Genomic DNA, 19,897 nt, shown 5'->3' on the forward strand with positions numbered 1-19,897 from the left:
CTGCGTCTCTCTCTCCAGTGTGCGTCTGCTTGCTCATTCAATTAATTTCCTTATAGCTGAACAAGAAAGGGATCAGTGAAAGGTTAATGTGGTCCTAGGCAGCTTGATTCAATGGAGTCCTTAGCCACCACTGCACTGTGACCTTTAGGAGTTGAGCCATTCTGGTTGACACAGAGCCAGGGGACCAGGTTTCCCATAAACCAAATAGGGTCAGACCCAGAGAGTTGTAAAGCAAGGATACTTGGGAAGCTATGGACATGTCACAAACTAACCTAGAAGAGATCACAGCTTTACTTAAACTGGAGTCCAGAAGGAGCCAGTTTCTCATAAAGGAACACTTACAAATGGAGTAATACTGGTGAGACCCAGAAGCCAACAGTAAGACAAGGAGCTCTGCTATTTATGAGTGTAAAGAGGGAGGGGACAAGTGGATTAATGTGGTTTATCTGCCTTTTTCATGATTTTGAAACAAATATAGATGTAGATTGAAATGTGCATGAATGTATACATATGCATAGTCCATGAAATATGGGTGAAATAAACTACATTTGGGTGGCAAAGAGACACCCACAATTTTACACACTCACACCCACCCCCCCCACATGTATTTCTCATAATCAGCCATACTTACTGAGTAGGTATTATACTGACACTGTGATGGAGAATCGAACAAGAATAAGACAGTAGCTCTGATTTTGAGAAGGTCACAACAAATCAGCTGACCTGTGCTTTGAAAACTGTAGAGTTCCATGAGTTGGTCTGAACATTCCTAAAGGTGTACCGTGTCTGGTTGCCCATTGAAAAGATGTTTGCACAGCACTCTGCCACTCACTAAACAGTTGATAGATGACTGCAAATCATTAGTGTGGCTATTAGTGTAATGGGATGTTGGAGGTGAAAGATTTGACTGAATGGAGACAATGGTGCAGGGCTTCTGGGGTTTCTGGAACCATATATTTCATCCACCAATTAGGAAATTCAGAGGACTGGCTTATGTTTTGTAATCATCACAGTAAGGAAAAGGGTAAAGTTCACAGGCATACAGAGCTGAGCAACCGCCACAGAATAGGTAGGTGGCAGGTGCCTCACTACACACACACCAGCCAAGGCAGGAAGGGGAGAAATGCAAACCAAGGCCAAGAGATACCTCCACTCCTTTATGTCCCCATGTTGTGCCCTCACCCCATTCCTATACCTGGCAGTGGAACAGGCCATTCAGGAATATATATATATATATATAGGTAAGCGAACACAAGAAATACAAGTGAACTCAGAATCTGGAATCCTGGGTCCAGGATAGTTTCACACTTGTCATTAGCTTTCTACATCACATCAGGCAAGCCATTTTACCTTTGAGGGCATCAGGCTCCTCAACTGTAGCCTGATGGAGTAGGAACTGACTGCAACGGGCCCCTACAACTCGAACATTCTGTGACTGCTTTCAGAATTACTCTCCATCCACTTTGCAGGGACACTTTCTTCCCTTTCTCTGCACTGTGCCATGTCTGCTTACTTCTCCAAGAAGCCTTCTTTGTTTGCTTGAACTCCATGGTACGGTGGAATGAGCTTTGGCATTGGATGAAGTTGGGCTCAAAACCAACCTACATCCCACTCACTAGCTGTATGAGCTTGAGCAAACCTTTGTTTCACCATATGTCAAATAAGGAGGGTAGAGCCTTGTAGGGTCACTAGGAGGATTAAACAATATACAGAAAGGAAAAAGTGATATCTTTCAGTGGAAGTGCCGTCACCACGCCATCAGCCCCTACATTGTTACACACACAGAGCCTGTGCCTGACATAAAACGTTGACCGTTAATCACAATTTGTTGAAATGTTTCTCAGCATGCACTTTTGCTGAGCGTTCTACAATTTTGAAACTCGTGTGTGTGTGTGGTGTATGTGAAACAAGTATAGTGGACCCTTGAACAACACTGATTTGACATGTGTAGGTTCACTTATATAGGAATTTTCTTCCACTTCTGCCACCCCTGAGACAGTAAGACTAACCCTTTCTTCCTCCTCAGCCTACTCACCGTGAAGATGATGAGGATGAAGATCTTTATGACAATCCACTTCCACTTAAATGAATAGTAAGCATGATTTCTCTTCCTTACGATTTTCTTAATCACATTTTATTTTTTCTATGTTACTTTATTGTAAGAATACAATATATAATACATACAACATACAAAATATATGTTAATTGATTGCCTATTTTATTGGCAATGCTTCTAGTCAAGAGTAGGCTATTAGTAGTTAAGTTTTGGGGGATTCAAAAGTTATATGCAGATTTTTTTACTATAAGGGGGTCAGCACTTTTAACCCCTACGTTGTTCAGGGATCAACTGTATTTATTAAGCACCTGCTAAGTATTGAGGACACAAAGATGGATAAGAATTAAATTGCCCATTGGCCTAAGAGGCCCTGTGGTCTGGCAGACTTTTTGTGTCTTATTTCCTATAGGAGATGAAGTTCCCATCCAATGAGCAATGACTAAACACCTTCTGTGTGCATTACACTGTGCTAGTATGTCAAGAGGAAAGGACAAAGATCAAGACATCAGTCTATCCTTCAAGGAGCTTGCAATCTAGTAGGAAAATAAATGCAGTGCTTATAATGTAAGGCCGAATGTGTGGCACATACTCGAAGTGTTCCAGAAATAAAGTACTATGTAAGTCAAGAATAAGAGTGGTTACTGTGTGCAGGGTTCATCTGAAACTTTAAGAGAAGAGGAACTTCATGAAGGAGATTTGAGTTAGACCTTGAAGGCCAAATCACATCTTGGTGGATAGAAGTAAAAATGAAGAGCCTCTCAAAAGGAGGATAGAACACAGTTGTAAAAGTACAGGCTGGGTGCTGTGGCTCGTGCCTGTAATCCCAGCACTTTCGGAGGCCAAGGTGGGCAGATCACCTGAGGTCAGGAGTGTGAGACCAGCCTGGTCAACACGGCGAAACCCCATCTCTACCAAAAATACAAAACTTAGCTGGGTGTGGTGGCAGGTGCCTGTAATCTCAGCTACTCGGGAGGCTGAGGCAAGAGGACCACTTGAATCTGGGAGGCAGAGGCTGCAGTGAGCCGAGATCGTTCCACTGCACTCCAGCCTGGGCGACAGAGCAAGACTCTGTCTTAAAAAAGTAAAGAAAAGAAAAGAACACAGTTGTAAAAGTGCAGAGACAGAAAATGCATTTCTCACTAAAGGAAACGAATAGTGAGCATTTACCGTAGATAAAATACAGATAAGAAGGGGAGAAAGCCCAAAACGTAGGTTGTAGCTATTTCTTCTGCCTTCCCTCACAGTGCCCAGTACAGAGCTCTGCAAACTATACACTTTCAGAGAATGATTTTTGAAAAAATAATTGGAGGTAGAAGAAGGGAATTGTGCTTCAGAAAATAAATCTCTTTGCAGCTTGCCTATTTCAGAGTCTTATTGTAAGGATTAATAGTTGGTTTGATAGTCATAAAGTTAAATTACACTTAATAAAACACACAGAGCAAAAGAGTTCCACATCACAGCACACCGAGGAAGAATAAAACTGGAAATGGATGTTATTTCATCAGAGTGAAAAGCTAAGCAGAGCATTTTAGGATGAACAAGATAAATGGAATGTTATTTGATTTTGTATCTCATCCATTTCAGTTCTGAAAATTATCTGAGACAGTTCTATTAATATAGATGCTTCATATATAGGCCATATTTTATTTTTTAAAGAACTATCTTAAAAATATATTTTCAAATAATGGAGAAAAGATAAGCGGTTACAGATGGTTTTCCCTATTTTTGTCATGCATGATCAAGGACTGCAGAGTAACGTGGGCCTCATTGGGAAATCCGAATCTCGCGGCTAGGAGTGTTCCAGGAGCAAATGCTGGCATTATTTTGCTTTCACAGGGAAAATATGTTCCTGTTCAGTCAAGCAAAGTAATCAATTATTCTGCATTATGAAATACTCATTTTATAACTATTGACATTTCAGACAGTTGTGTCACATGTCAATAGTGGTTTTGATGCTCACATTTAAGCTCCAGCTTATAGGATGGGATTCATCTGGGCTGACAGTGTCTGATCAGAAGTCTATTCTCTGCTCTCAGAAGTCCATCTATTATTTATGTCCAGTCCTACACTGTGGCAGTCTGTTGTGAGCGCTAAAACAAGAATAGATTTGGGTATTTTTCATTTTAATAAAAAAGGTTAAAATTTTCTCAGTATATTAGATCCACATTTTAAAAAATCAATCTTCTCTTAAAAACTCTTCCTACATTTTGTAAGATAGAGGTAGATTAAATTAGGCATTCCAGTCAGAAGTTCCAAAATTCATGTTAGATTTTTAGCATCTAGTGAAGCCTTGTGTCCCCAAAAATAATTTTGTGAAATCAAAATGGCTTTCCAATCATTGTATAATACCGTTACTGTTGCTGCTACTACCTCTCCTACTGGTTAACCATTCCTTGGAACTTCCTGCGTGGCAAGCATTGATTTTATGCTCTTTTAAAAAATCATTTCATTTACTGAAAAACATTCTGTACTTTTATTACATTCATTTTACAGATGAGGAAACTGGGGCACAGAGAAATTAAGTGACTTGTCCAGGAGGACAGGGCCAATAACTGGTGGAACCATAAGAAAAAATCCATGTACACTGATTCTAGCATGTGCACTTGTAAACATTATGCTGCAACTCTCAGAAGTTGAATTATTTTTTCCTTCAATTCAGCACTACTTAGTATTTTGAAAATAGCAAGCTGACTTCTCCAGAAATCAAAAAGTACTACCCTAATAACATCTAGGCATGTGTGCGAGAAATTCCTTTATCACTGGCTTCTGTAATTGAGCAAGGTTAGCATGTGTCATTATGAATTATTGCACAATTTAGTAAATTATTTAATTACTACTAATGAGGAAACATACTGTACATGGTTGTAATTATCCTGTTGGAAAACAATGTTGCCATTTGTACATTTCAGAAACACTTGCTACATACTAAATTAACTCTTGAGGGAAGTTTATTTTGTATTTTGGAATAATCAAACAACTCTAAATGTTGTTAATGGATGTTAGATAGGATTACAAGGAAACTAAAAAATACACAAACCAAAGCTGACATCCCTAAAAGACTCCAAACAAATAACATCTGTTAAAAAGGTAAAATATAACGATTTCATAGTTCACAATATTCTACAGAAAAAGCACAAGATATATTTACTGTTTTTACTTTTCCAAATTGTTTCACTGCTGCTCTTTTCATCGTTTTTGCAACATATATAATATAGCAATTTGTTCACCTACTTTAATCACCCAACAAATGGCTTTGATAGCACAATAATCTTAAGCAGAGCCATTTATTTTCAATGTACTTTGAGTAAACTGTTGTCTACGTTTATTAAGTGACTGTAGGATGCATAGTCTTGTTAGTTATAAAAGAACACAGTACATACATAGCCTTGGGATGTTTTGACAACACATGTTAAGTAAAACATAGGTAAAAAATTTTCAAAATATAATACAAGTGAGAAAGAGTTTGTGTTAGCTACAGTATACATTATTGAGAAACTCCTGATATGCATTATTGAATCTGTTGTAAAGCCTTAGTACAGTAATAGTCTCAGAAAGCCCGACTCGCCCATTATTTCAAAGGTTAGGTACATGTTATATGGTGAAACTGACTTTCATAAACCAGAATGCAATGGTGATTTGATTTACAACATCTTTGCTCCTTGAAATATAACAGAGGTGATGTAGCAAGGCCATTATAAACAAGGAAGAATAAAAAAGGGAAATGTCAGAGTTCAAGACACTCAAAGAGGGCATATGGTAAGTCTCTCTGTGTCCAAGAACACGAACAGTTAAACTTTCTGTTTCTGACAGTTGCCTATCATTAAATAATCATATACAAGCAAGATAAGTGATATTATCATATTTGCTCTGTTGTCATGTTTGTTATATTATCCCAAGGTCAACTGCCATTTAACTGCGTAATCCAAATCAAACAAAAGTTTTGTCCTCTTATGAATAATGCATATATCGGAATCATATTATGATTTGCAGATTTTAGCACTTGTCAAAAAAGCAGTAAGAAACTGTTTCCTGTCACCATGTTAGATTTAGGCACAACAAAACAAGGGAAAAGAAAACATGTTTTATATGTTCAGAGAGATCGCTGCTCAATTTGCAGTATAATGTAAATTACTACATAGTGGTTATTTTACACTAACAGTATTTTATCAACTAGAACTACTGTAAAACATATAGGGTGCTCTCTTTTTTAATGGTATTTTCTGATTTCACCGTGTCAAACTAGAAGAATTGCACTTTGATTCGTCTTTCAGATCTCAGTTTTTTAATCTTATTAAAACATAATTTACATATTGGAAAACTCCCCCTTTTTAGGATACAGGTCTTTGAGTTTTGACTAAGGCATTGAATTGTGTAACCACCAACACAATCAAGACACAGAACAGTTCTATCCCCTCTCCCCCAATATTGCTCTGTACCCCTTTACAGCCAACCCTCCACCCCAAATCCTGGCAACCAGAGATGTTTTCTGTCCCTACAGCTTTGCCTTTAAAGAATATTATTTCAGTGGAATAGTATATTATGGAGCCTGTTGACTGGTTTCTTCCACTCAGCATAAAGCATTTGAGATTCATCCCGTGTTGTTGAGTACAATAATTTGCTCCGTTTTATTGTTGAGTAATATTCCATTCCAGAGTTTGTTTATTCATTCCCCAACTGAAGGACAGTCGGGTTGTTTCCATTTTATGGCAATCAAAAATAAAGCTGGTATAAATATTCATGGTACAGGTAGTGGTATGAACCTACATTTACATTTATATTGGTAAATACCTAGGAATGGGACTGTTAGATCCTATGGGGTGGATGTATACATTTAATTATACTAAATGCTTGATGGTTTCCAGAGTAGCTGTGCCATTTTGCATTCCTATCAGCAATGTATGAGAGTTCTAGTTGCTCCATATCCTCTCCAGCATGTGGTAGTGTTGAATATTTATCCATTCATTGTTGATTTTTGGTTCTTCAAAATAGTTGAGTTCTATAAAGTTGCCAAGAACACTGAATTTTAAAAGACAAAATTATTCCTCCTAGAGGAAATACAGGGTTAAGTTTCTGTGAGCCTGTGCTCATTTAACTTTTTGGTCAACCAATCAATATATAACTTTGTTTTATGTGTATTTCCATTTAAAGACATCTTATTTAGTATGTATTGTTGATTCAGTAACACTGCACTGGCAGCCAATGTGTTATAACTCATGGCTAGAGAAAGCTTATGTAACACATTGTCTCCATTAAGACACATCACAATCTTCTCGCGCTTGAACACTAGACAGCACTTCAGCAAGCACTCTGCTTGGGGATCATTTTAAACAGTGAGACTACCAACCAAAAACACAAACAGGGTGGGGCATGGTGGCTCACGCCTGTAATCTCAGCACTTTGGGAGGCTTAGGTGGGTGGATCACCTGAGGTCGGGAGTTTGAGACCAGCCTGGCCAACATGGTGAAACCCCATCTCTACTGAAAATACAAAAAAATTAGCCGGGCTTGGTGGTGTGCGCCTGTAATCCCAGCTACTCGGGAGGCTGCGGCAGGAGAATCGCTTGAACCCGGGAGGCGGAGCTTGCAGTGAGCCGAGATCACACCACTGCACTCCAGCCTGGGTGACAGAGTGAGACTCTGTCTCAAAAAAAAAAAAAAAAAAGCACGAACATTAGAAAAATATGGCATTGAATAGACTTTAAAAAGGACACCTGTTTATAATATGACAACTGAAACAAGAGGGCAGAACATCACCTCAATGGACCTCAGTGGGGAACCTGTTCTAGGACGCTGTGTGCACATACTTGTCTGCCAATGACCGCATAGCCAGTGTTGATTCTGGGGTTATAAATAAATTTTAGTGAGTATGCAAATTTGTAAACACAAAATCCTCCAGTAAGGCGAATGGACTGACCTTGTTTATCTGCTTATTTTTGCCATTCTATGGTCTAAGTTTAAATGTCACTGCCCTGTAGACATCTTGTTCTTCTCTTTTTGTAAACCTGATTCGTCACCCTCTTTTCAAATCATTTGTTATCTTTTCTGCCGCCTTCTTTAGACCCTGCACACTAGAGTCAGGAAACATACCTGCCTATTCACCATTGTATTCCTTATGTCATTAAGGCTTACCATAGTGCCTGGCATACATAGATGTTGAGTAAATATTTGTTGAATCAGTGAATACTTCTTTGGAAGTAGCATATATGGAAGAAAAAGCACTGGAATTGGAGTTGGAAAATCTGGTTTTCCATTCTGGTTCCAACAGTGGCTTTGTGATTGGTGACAAGTTACTTATATTCTTTGAGCTTCAATTTCCTCTCCTGTACAACCGAAAAGCTAACACCTATCTTTATAGATGTTTTTAAGATCTTAAAAGTCAGGCAATAAACATGAAAACCATTAGTATCTGGCACACTGTTGATACTCAATAATCACTGGATTGGAGTGGTTTATGACCTACCACTAGACATTTATAACTGTATGAGCAATATAAAATGTACTAACAAACAGTGTGAATAGTAAGTTTATTTGGACATACAGATAGTGCTAACTCTCCATGTATTTGGCATTATATATACTCAGAGCGCCCAAATAATTAAGAGAATTTTTCACTTTAGAAGTAGATCTTTTGTGATTCTGTCAACCTAGCTATGTTCTTCAGGCTCAAAGGTTCCACACACTATATACTATGTACATGTCACCATAAAAACTGATAATTTGTCTACTCCATTTCAAAAAAAAATCCTGAATGTTTAAATGCAATTCTTCAGTAGTGTAGTTAGAGTTTGTACTCTCTGGAAACAAGATTTTTTTTTTCTTTCAAACACTCCTACACAAACAAGGACATTTAGTTAAGAAGCTTATTATGATTCTGTCTGAAATGCTTTCTTACAAAAACCTACTGTATCCCTTCAGATTTCAAGGCAATAAAAACCAATAATTTTTATAAAACGATGTCAATCTTCCCGCATATAACTAAGGCTAACAACGTAATCTAAATGTTAAAGTATAGTGGAAAGAAACTACATAAACAATGCATAAGGTTACTTCACTCAAAATTTATACAAATGATTTTCTTACAAAATTACGATGATCAGATATGATTAATGACACGATTTAAGATTATTGGTCTTTAATAGAAGCAAAACATGATGACTCACTGACAACGCAAGCTAATAGCAGGGAGGGAGAGATGGAAAGTTTGTATATTTGATTACAAAGCAGAACAGATAAGTAAAACCACAGAATCAATCATGACTGTATTATACGAAACTTTCATTGTTTCCTAACTTACATTTATATTAACTTTTCTGGAGACGACATTTTTAAAACATATAAATTGTCATTAGGAACCTGACAACGGTTCTAAATCAAACCCACGGTTTAAAACATCATTTGCCGACAGGCATCCTCCAAGTGTTTTCCGCAGAGGCACATCACTTCGGATTATTCCCAGGCTATTTTAAATGATCTTGGACAGGGCTACTGAATGACTTGTCAGTGAACAGGAAAACATTATGACACCACTTCTCCAGATTTCTTCCCAGAACATGAAATATTTGGGATTGTTCTAATTGAATCAAGGCTAGCTTGAAAAAACAAGTTAAGCTTCACTTTAAAGCTTTCAGTTTTAACTGGAGGAATGTTTCTAACATATGGCAGCTGGGCTCTGACTCACAGCAACCTTCAAATTCTGGCCAAAATGTCTGTTTCCTGAGATTGTGTCTGATATGCCTGTGCATCCCTGGTGGGGCCCAGCGAGCATTCGGTAAATGCTATTGTTGGAACGAATGAATGAATAAAGGGCTCCTAATTATGAGCTACAAATTCTTCCAGCAACAAAATAATCCCATAGGAAAGCTGCAATGTACTTGGAATTGATATCTACGAAGAGTTCTATTTTCAGCTCCTTTACAAATTATTTTTATCATTTATGCTCAACTTAGTCTTTCTTGTTTTTTTTTTTTTTAAACCAAGATGTGAAAAGCACAGAAGCATTTTCTAGAACATGAAAGACCAGTGTACTTTGTAGAAAGTTTCATTTGTATGTAGCTTGTGTGTGATAATTATTTTTAAATCTCAGTTAATCATCATATATTTTCTCGGAGCAGACTTTGGGTGAGGCACTACGTGAAATGTTTGAAAAAGATAGTTAAAAGGAAAAAGTCCTATTCTTGAATGTGCACCAAAAATTGTAACTAACACTAGTAGAAGGTACGCAGTTTCCAGTAAGGCAAGTGGTTATCTAAAGAAATACTAATTTAGAACTGCTATCAGAGAAGTATAAACAATTGCTATCATACTTTTCAATCAGACATCTCTCACATGAAAGCCTTGTAAGATGGAAGATAGAAGCCGAAAAAACAGAAAAGAAAAAAGAAAAGAAAGAAAGAAAGATCAGCAAAGATACCACTAAAACTCCAAGAACCAAAGTTTGTATATGTGCTTTAAAAAGCATCCCTTCGATATTTACTCCGAGGCTCTTTTCTCTCGTGTAAGACATAATTCTGACAACCTTGATATCTGAACTTCCAGTATACAGGAGATATTTCAGAAGCACAACAGAGACTTGTGCTCATAGGCGGGAAGACAGACAATAAATATTGAAGGAAGAGATTTTTAAAAATGATAAAAAGTTAGACATAAGAACTCAAAAAGTAAGGCAGCATGGAGCCATTTAGCATAGGGGCAAAGAGCCAACCGCACCTGCCGAGTTTCTGAGTGCATCCTGTATTACAGCATACTGTACACACCATCATAATGAATGGTTATAATGACTTTGAATCACGAAGGACGTATTAACCCACGAATTCTAAGAAGATAGGGACTTACATAATATATTTTGAAAGCTCCCTTTCCCCCTATAAAGTGATATAGTTTAGGCACTTATAGAAACATGCTGCAGAAAATTAACTTTTTTATGATGTACCTCATTTTCTGATAATGCCTTGAATGTGTGACATGGTATACATACCTAAAATAATAACCCTAACTATGTAAGACCTTACACTCAAGGACTTAGGTGTTCCTGTTTCAGTAAGCTATGTTCTGAAGCACACTGGAAAAATAAAGAGTGTTCCATAGGAGGCCACCTGCATTCTACACAGGTATTTTATTTAATTCTAATATTAGCCAAATATCAATAAAGTAAAAACTCTTTAAACACAACCCATTCCCCCTATTTAAGGCTAGAATGTTTTTGTAAATATTTACTTGAATGATGAGTGTTCAGGTCTCAAGTTTAAATATATATCATTCTGTGAAGGTATTTGTTGCAGATGCTATTTATACAATAATGTTTAACCTGCCAGAATTCTGGAGAAAGAAAGATTAGCAGTTAAAGCAAGTTCAATGGGGAAAAAAAGAAGAAAGCCATAGACACAACTTGGCGTTGTTTCTATTCAGTGCAGGTGAAGTGACAGGTTTTGAAAAGTACGCTTTATCCATGCACACACATGATACCGATACCTTTATCATGGCTGCAACAATTCTTTTTCAAAACTGCTAGCCCGTTTCCAAGGCAGCTGCAAAACATCTGTGAAAACTAGTTAATTTGTTAGAGGCATGGAAACTGCTGCCTCTCCACCTGCCAGGCTAGATACACATTGTACAGACTCTACAATGGCAGGAGCTGAGGGTCCTGAGATAAATTTTCTCGGCTCCCGCATAGACGGAGGAAAGGGACGTTATTGCTGAGAATGTCCTGGACATGGACGTGGAGATCAGATGCTTTTGGGTGTTCTGTCTCTTTCACTCCACATATTGTCCTGGATGCAGAATAATACTTTTTGCATTAAAGTCACCATGGCCACCTCCAAGTTGCTTTTACATTTTGTTGTTATTATCATTATGTTGTTGTTAATGAGAATGCAGCTGAAAGGCTAAGTTTGACACTTAAACAAATGGCCAAAAATCTGGCAGGCAGGAATCATCCCCACTCACAGATGGGGTAAGTGAAGCTCAGAGAGGCCTCTGGCTCAGAGGATCACACCGCTGATGGCAGAGCTGGGGCTTGAACGGGGGTTTCTGACTCCCACCCTAGTGCTCACTACATGTTGCAACATGCTAAGTATTGAAAACTGATTTCCTGTTCCTGAAGAATTTATATTTTGAGAAACACAGGTTGGCAAGTGTAAGGAAAGTTTTCCATGGTAGGACTTTGAAAAGGAAACAGGAGGCTGTTTTTTACTTCTCCTTCAGAAGATTTTTTTGTCACCACTTCTTTCTTTCTGTTCATACATTTTTTATATTATCTAATCATTCCTGCCACAAGAGATCATTTACATGACTCTTCAACAACATGCCACCAATAAATCACCAAACACATTGCAATAAATCAGGCCTCATGACAATCTACAGTAAACCGGATCATATGATGTTGAGCATATACCAAGCCTGGTCATTTGATGGGGGTTTTACAGTCTCTGGTCCTTTCTGTGTGACCGAGAAACACACACAGTTTACAAAGGGCCCCGGGGTCTATCATGACATTGGCCTTAGAAGTTAAGAATATACTTGCAGTTATGTCTCTTCATTTTTATGGCCCAGTATTTCATTAATTTCATTAAATCTTTCTTGTACATTTTAATATGTCATCCATTCACATGGTGGGGAGGTCTAGGCAGGCTGATTCATATTTGCTTACCAATAGCAGAAAGGAGGAGTTCCTATGATTAAATCTAAAACTGACCTCCTTCCACACTTAAGGGATTATCATTTGGCATCTCTGCTCCAAATAGTTGCTCTTAACACCATTTGCTTGGTATGGAATGCTGAATTAATTTAGAAAAGAACCATGATTAGGTACTAGGGCTTTTGAATTAAAACGTGAGATACTTAATTAGGCAAAATAACATGGAACATTCATGGCAAGGATTTTAGAGGGAACACAAACGTGGCAGCCTTAGGGTTAAATGACTTTTACATAAAGTCTCAGGTATAGAGAATGACAGACCCAGGAATAAAATCCTCAGTGTCTCATACCTGCTCCATGTTCTGATCATTTGGTCACACTCTAGGAAGAGACAATAAATATATATCTGTGGAAAGTCCATAAGATGGAAATGAGGTGGCCTACCTTTCATCATTTGCAATGATCACAGACAAAGCCATTTATAAAAATACCTGCCATAACAGAAGCCGCCGCATCTCAACCCAAAACGGGAAGACACAGAACAGGTTGATAAAAATGAAATCATGATACACGAATCCTCATCCTATCACCAAAGTGGTTGCCCAAAGAGGGGTCTCCACGGTTGCCTGATGAAAGGCACAAATCATGGACTACCCACTGAGACAGTGGGGACAGAGAAGTGAGGGAATGGCCTGTTCTTCAGAGGGCTGAATGGCTGGACTCTGTCGAATGAATAGATAGCACCATTGCAGAACAGACAGTGGAGATGAAAGTGGGAGCCAATGAAAACAGAAGCAGGGAGGAAAACCATCAAAGGCGTGAAAAAATAACAAAAGTCCAAGGACTGATGTGATGAGCACCCACATGCTAAAATTGCAGCTCGAGAGAGCCGTTTGAAGCTGCTAAAGAGATTTAATACAATCTGGAATGAACAGAAATTGCCATCAAATAGAACAGAAGGGCCACCAAGAGACCTTAAGGAAGGGCAACCTAATGGAATGTGAGCCCTGCAAAGAGCTCACGTGGCAATGTCCTTTTGAACATCTCAATCATTCTAAAGTGTCGTGTAAGTCACACACACGCACACACACACACACACATACACACACACAGTCCAGGGTCTGTGGGGAATTTTGATGGGAGGTGCTCATCAAAAGTCTTAAATAATGCAAGGCAATGGCAATCCATCCGATCTTCCACTCTGAGGACCAGGAGCAAAGAACAGACGCAGGTTTCATCAAAGCAGCCTCTAATCTTTCTAGCACATCTGCAATGTCCATCTCACCAGGGGTGACCTTCTGAGTGAACTTTGGGAGAGATGTGCTCTTTGGTTTTGTCTGGGTTGCAGTTTAATTCAGCAGGAAGCGGGCTGTGGCTGGGAACCACAGCACAAAGAAAATCACGGTAAGGAGGTGAAAAAATGCAGGACTGATCGACAATAAGTGAGATGAAATAAATGACTGGTAGTTTTCTATGAGACCAGCAGAAGAAAAATATATATGTATATATGATAGGTGATCACTTTTCAGGCTCGTTCCCCATTGCTGTTACTAAGTAGGCAGTGATAGAAACAGCACAATTGAGCAATAACACTGAGATCAGAGAGAGAGAGAGGGAGAGAAGAAAAAAAAAAAACAAAAAACACGAAAGGACCAGAGAGTCTCTTTAGGACAGTGTCCAATCCAGGGCAACCATCCAAATAAAAACTTTGAATTTCATTCAAGTGTCATGTGGATAAATTGCATTGTGGAGATAAAATATAGAGACTTTAGAAAATGATTCTGTTTTCATGCAGATCATTGTCGATAACTCCTCAGGACTGACAGTGTTTTGGTTTGTGCAAGGTAGAAAAATCAGAAGATAATAACAAGTTCGTAGTAGATAAAGCTAAGAAGTCATGTCACCTAAAGTGTACGGGCCAGTGGTCTTTCTTAATTTCAAACAAAGGGAGAAAGAACGTATTCTAAGTAGGGACAAGTTAAAGGGAATTTGCATTTGGAGGTAAATAAAATTTCTATTCCCACTCAATTATCTTCACTTTGCCAGGATGGGTATTATTACATAGACAGTGGGGAATGGAAAATTCTTTCCTCTTGAATGGGTTCAGTCTCTCAGACCTCAGAAGATCTCCAAGGGAACCTCCGTAGCAGGAGTGACTAGACCCTCGTTTCAATATCTTCTGTCTCTAACCCTTGGTTGTTCATTTCATATCCTACCATGTTTCCAGCACTGAATCAGCCCCAGAATAGGACATGAGTCGAATGAAAAAGGGATTCGATTTGCCATAGCTTTAACCTTCCTTAAAGTCTTCTGTGTTTATGTACCACGAGTTTTCTAGCGATATGAAAATGCATCTTTTTAATAATTCTGTTCTGCATTTTCTTTGTCCTGGTAGAAAACAAAATCAACATCTATCTTTACCTCAAATAATCTTGAGTTTTGCAAAAAAAAGGTGGAGTCTTCTTTGCACGAGGAATCTAGAGAACTCTTAGCACCTAGTAGGTGCTCAATAAATTCCCATCAATAGGCAGGGCTCCTTTCCTCCGAGAGCTGGCCCTAGACACAAGCTGCTTTGGGAAACCTGATGGAGAGACCCGCCTTTCTGGCAGAGCCATCCTCACTCTTTCATCACTGCACTCAAAGATATTACTGATGTTGGTCCTCTGGTTTTGCTGCTTTTTTCCTCTGACTGGACTAACTGAGTCTACTCTGCTCACTAGCTGCCACTTCAGAATCCTGTCACGCAGCGGAAGGCCAAAGGACATTTTCCCCTAAGTCCTTTTAACTTCCTGGCATTCCGTTTTTCAACCCCACATTAAAGGTGCTGATGTTTCATCCTAGTCCTACCAGCCAATGGGTGGCCTCAAGTTAGACTAGGCAGGGCTTCTATCGGCTCTTTCCCTGTTGGGCACAGGGAGAAGGAACCCAGAGAAATGTTTCCTCAAGCTCATTTTCTAATTTTTCCTTGGATGCTATCACTGAAGTTCTGAGATCATGTATTAAGAAACAGACACATTTGAAACTAACATACAACAGATGTCAACCTAGGGCCAGGATTGGCCAGCAAGACTGATTTTTTGCAAGTTCTCAAAAATAATTTTTTTCTTTTTGCTTGCCTTTTTTCCCCTGTGCCCTTGTCCAATGCCCAATCATCTTATAATCCATTAAAGCTGGTATACCAATTCTGCTTCCTTTCCAAGACAAGACCTGCCAACTTGAAAAACAAAAATGAACCTCCCCTCATTTTGGCATGTTCCTCCAAGCCTCAACTAACCCCAGGCAGAAACTAGTGGATGTATGCCCAGTTGAAGCCTGAGGTTAGAGTCGTAATTTTTACCTCCTTTCGCGAACAATTCCCTGGTATGTTCCTGAATTGTCATTCTTGGTATATCGCTAGACCAGGCATTAGCAAACCCAGCAGAATGGCATTCTCTGCAGTTTGGTAGAACAAGCCTGCTGTCTTACGGAAGCTGAAATCTGAGACACCTCTGTACCTAGAAGAATCTCTTTCTCTCTGTTTTTTTCTCTCTCTCTGTTTTACTCTGTCCCAGGGGTAAAGTATTTTCTGCAAACATGAAATTAGTTTATATTTTAAGGGCTTTGAAATTACTAATTTTGACTAAGTTAAAAAGGGCAGAGCAGTCTCCTAGTACTTTCCCAAGTGACTCAATCTGTGATTCTTGGGAAGGGTTTAATGGACATATTTTATTTTCGTTCAGGGTGACCTCAGTGATCATTGTGCAAAATGCCTTTTCTTTTTTTTCCTCCTTAAAACAAAATAACTGCAATTTTCTAGGCATTTCCTAGAGAAGAAAACTCTGTATTTTTTTACTTATCTTTAAGGCCACTGTTCAGGAATTTTTTTTTTAAATTCTATTTAAAGCGTAGGTGAAGGTGATTATATCTTTCCAAAGTCAGTAAAACAAATGTGTTGCATAAGTCATTTCAATTCAATTAAGAGAAACAGGTCAGATGCTAAAATATTAGTAAAATCAATTATGAGTAATAGGTCTCCTGTTAACATGTATCACTACAACCGCCTCTCTCATAATATTTGAATAAATTTACATTTGTTTCATATCTCTGTGTGCCTGTAACATACAGGGGTATCACTTGACCATAAAACCTTCTCTATTTCCCTCTCTTTGTTACATTCTCTGTGGTGTGCCTTGGAAATGACATGTAGACTAACCCTTATAGAGTGAAGGTTTTTCTAAGGAGAGAAAGTCTGGTGACAAATTAAAAAGAGCTTTGGAGTCAGATCCAGCTTTGAATCTTGTCCTGTCCCTTGCTAGTTGGGCAGGGAGCTTCATCCTTGGGAGCCTCGGTTTCCTCACCTGTGAGGGTAATAGTACCTTTCTTTCCATGGGGTTGTTCTATGTATTAAATACAATAACTTGCTGTAAAATGCCCACCAGGTTGCCAGGCATGTCTGGCATTCATTAAATGAGTATCTCTTTGTGAACTCTTTTGAAAATCCTAAAAATTACTAATATGTAAGAGAAAATAACCACAAAATCTCTCAATTTGATATCTCTGTGTGTGTGTGTGTGTGTGTGTGTGTATGTGTGTGTGTGTGTATGTGTGTGTGTGTATGTGTGTGTGTGTTAGCATTACAGCCACAAAGTCACCTGAAAAAAAAATGTCAAAGAGAAAGACTTTCTTCTTGCTATTTGGTAAAAGGGCACCCTCAAAATCTCAGGTAGATAGTTCATGGGAAGGCCTTATGGGACAATACATTTGCCGCTGCAACCTCAGTCACCTTTCTTTCAGACAAACAACTGATATCTGATATGGGGAAATTATGTGGAGAAAAAAGAAAACAACATTGCGTCTATGCCATAATTGCAAAACCATGAAAATGATATAGGTATATGATAAAAAACAAAAAAGGAAAACTGGAAATATTTTTGGTAGATTAGTAAAAAAATGGTCACTTTTTTTCCTTTGTAAAATCCTTTACTCTTATAGGACATTTGAACACTTAAGTGGAAAATAGAGAATTGTGTGATTAGAAATTCATCCTTTTAGGCGGACAGGCTACCAAGCCTATTGGTTGAAAAAGATAGTATCTCAGGAAGCTAAGTACCGGTTGGCTTAACGGAGTACTTTCCTCCTAATCGTACAGAGGAAATGCAAGCATTGGCATTGACTGCTGGGGAGGAGGAAGGAAGGACAATTTTGGAGCATGGGCCATCAGCTTAGGGGAGCAGACCTGGAGATAGTAGACCCTAAATGGAAATAAAGAAGTTGGAGCAGCAAGGCAAATCAGTACAAATGCAACCTCTGGAAGGTTCTAGTTGTGTAGGAGAAAGCATTAAGGTTGATTCTTTTGGACTGTTCCTGTGTATTTTTGAGAAAAAGAGGCATTCATAGGGCGCACTGGTGAGACGATCCCAAGAAAAGCATTCAAGAGTTTGGAATGCAGTTCACGGACAATCTGGCTTATAAAGACATGGCTTCTGCGTTGGTTCTATGAACCCTTACGGGGAGGGGGCAGCATGGCACAGGAGAAAGAACAAGGTCTTCAGGGCGTGACAGAATAAGGTTCAAACCCATCTCTGCCACCCATTAGCCATGTGTGCTGGGCAAGTGGCTTAACATCTGAAACTCAGTTTTCTCAAGAAATAGGATACTTAATATTTACAGTTATCATAAGGTTTAAATGAGATTATACACATGCACATGCAGACAGACACTGACATGCTTACATACGTATGAACTGCCTAGAACATAGTAAGCTCTCAAATAACGCACCTTTTCTCAATACAGGGAGCAGAAAAGAGAAGAACTCCCATAAATTAATAAAGTTCTCGGCTGTGGCTCCATCCCGGTTTATGTGCTCAAGTTGAGACCAGAACAGCCTGCTCAGGGAGCTATAGGTTGAAGAGCTGTCAGGGAAAACAGAACAGCACCACCCCACACACGGCCCCCTTTCTGCCTCCTAGAACCTCGTGGTGGATCAGCTGCCACTATCCACAGCCGCCCAAGTCCTAATGCTCTCTCGTGTTTCTTCATCTTAGTGCTGGTGCACTTGGCAGAGCTGATGGCTCTGATTCCTGTATTTCGAATCCTGTAATAGCCCATGCTGACCACGCTTGGGGTCGGGGGATATAGATAAAGGGGCACTGGGTGGCTTCTGTTCTCCACTGAGCCCTGAGATCGACTGCTTCGAAGTCCCGAAGGTTTGCCTATCTTATCTGGGAAACCAGTAATAGGAAAGAATAACACCCCAGCCGGTATCTCTAACCCTCACCTTGCAACAAGTGTAAAATGAGAAGGGGAGGGAAGATTCACCCCAAAGTTTCAAGAGATGGGGCCTCCCAGGACTTATCGGGAGCTTGCTAAGCAGGTAACTCTGTACCGGGGGCTCCAGCAGCAGCCGGGGAGGAGAAGGCTGATAATGGGATTTGAGTTTACCCAGCAAAACCGACAGGGAGCAATCTTCAGTGGGCGGAGGAAGAATGTGAGCTCACGATAGCCCAGGTCCGGGGAAGCTGCTCCCTGCCAGCCCAGCTCATAAGGAAATTGTTTATGTTCTCTGTTTGCCAAAAAACCTTTGTGTGCTGCTGAAACCTGTTTGTCCTGAACTCCTAACAATCAATGCATGGCAACCAGTTCTTCAGATGACAAGTCCTTTTGTTAATGAGCAAGGAATGACTGATGAGGCCCTGCCGCCTGAAATCCCTTAGCTGCGTGGAGTTCTGTGGATGGAGGTTGAGAGGGCTGCTTCAAAAAGAACTCTGTCTTCTCACTCTCCATTCACCCATGTGACCCTGCTCTTCACATGTGAGCAACCTATAAGCATTATTGTTATGGGCATGTCTCATTTGGGGGGTGCTGAATTTAGTTCCTCCAAAAGGTGCTATTGCTCCAGGAGAAGCAAATGCACCTCTATTGGACTCTTATAAAACTCAATGTGAAGAGCATTACAAAACACCTCAAACTTTGTCCACCTATATACACTCACACGTATCGAACACTTTATGTCCTGTTTAAAGTATGCATGCACAAACTTACGCCCACATATGTATTTGTGGTTTGGGGATCAACCAAGAGCAAGGTAAATTAGGGAACATGCGAATTGACAGTGTTAATTTCATAAAAGTGTTGATCAAATACCATAAGGGTGTGTGTGCTCAGGGTGGTGCTATGACGCGTCTTCAGTGTGTGTGAGACTAATGCCAGCGCATGCGTCTGCCCTCTCAT

The 19,897-nt window shown here is 39.4% G+C and overlaps 2 protein-coding genes across 2 annotated transcripts in view; both read right to left on the minus strand.

Moving 5' to 3' along the window:
* Window positions 1–19,897, minus strand: part of BNIP2 (BCL2 interacting protein 2) — a 1,133,240-nt gene that overhangs the window by 961,937 nt on the left and 151,406 nt on the right. The window lies entirely within an intron of this gene.
* RORA (RAR related orphan receptor A) overlaps window positions 1–19,897 on the minus strand; it is a 1,262,381-nt gene that overhangs the window by 110,852 nt on the left and 1,131,632 nt on the right. The gene's annotated exons all lie outside the window — the stretch shown is intronic.

The sequence above is a fragment of the Macaca thibetana genome, chromosome 7 (assembly GCF_024542745.1).
Source record: "Macaca thibetana thibetana isolate TM-01 chromosome 7, ASM2454274v1, whole genome shotgun sequence".
Lineage (NCBI taxonomy): Eukaryota > Metazoa > Chordata > Mammalia > Primates > Cercopithecidae > Macaca > Macaca thibetana.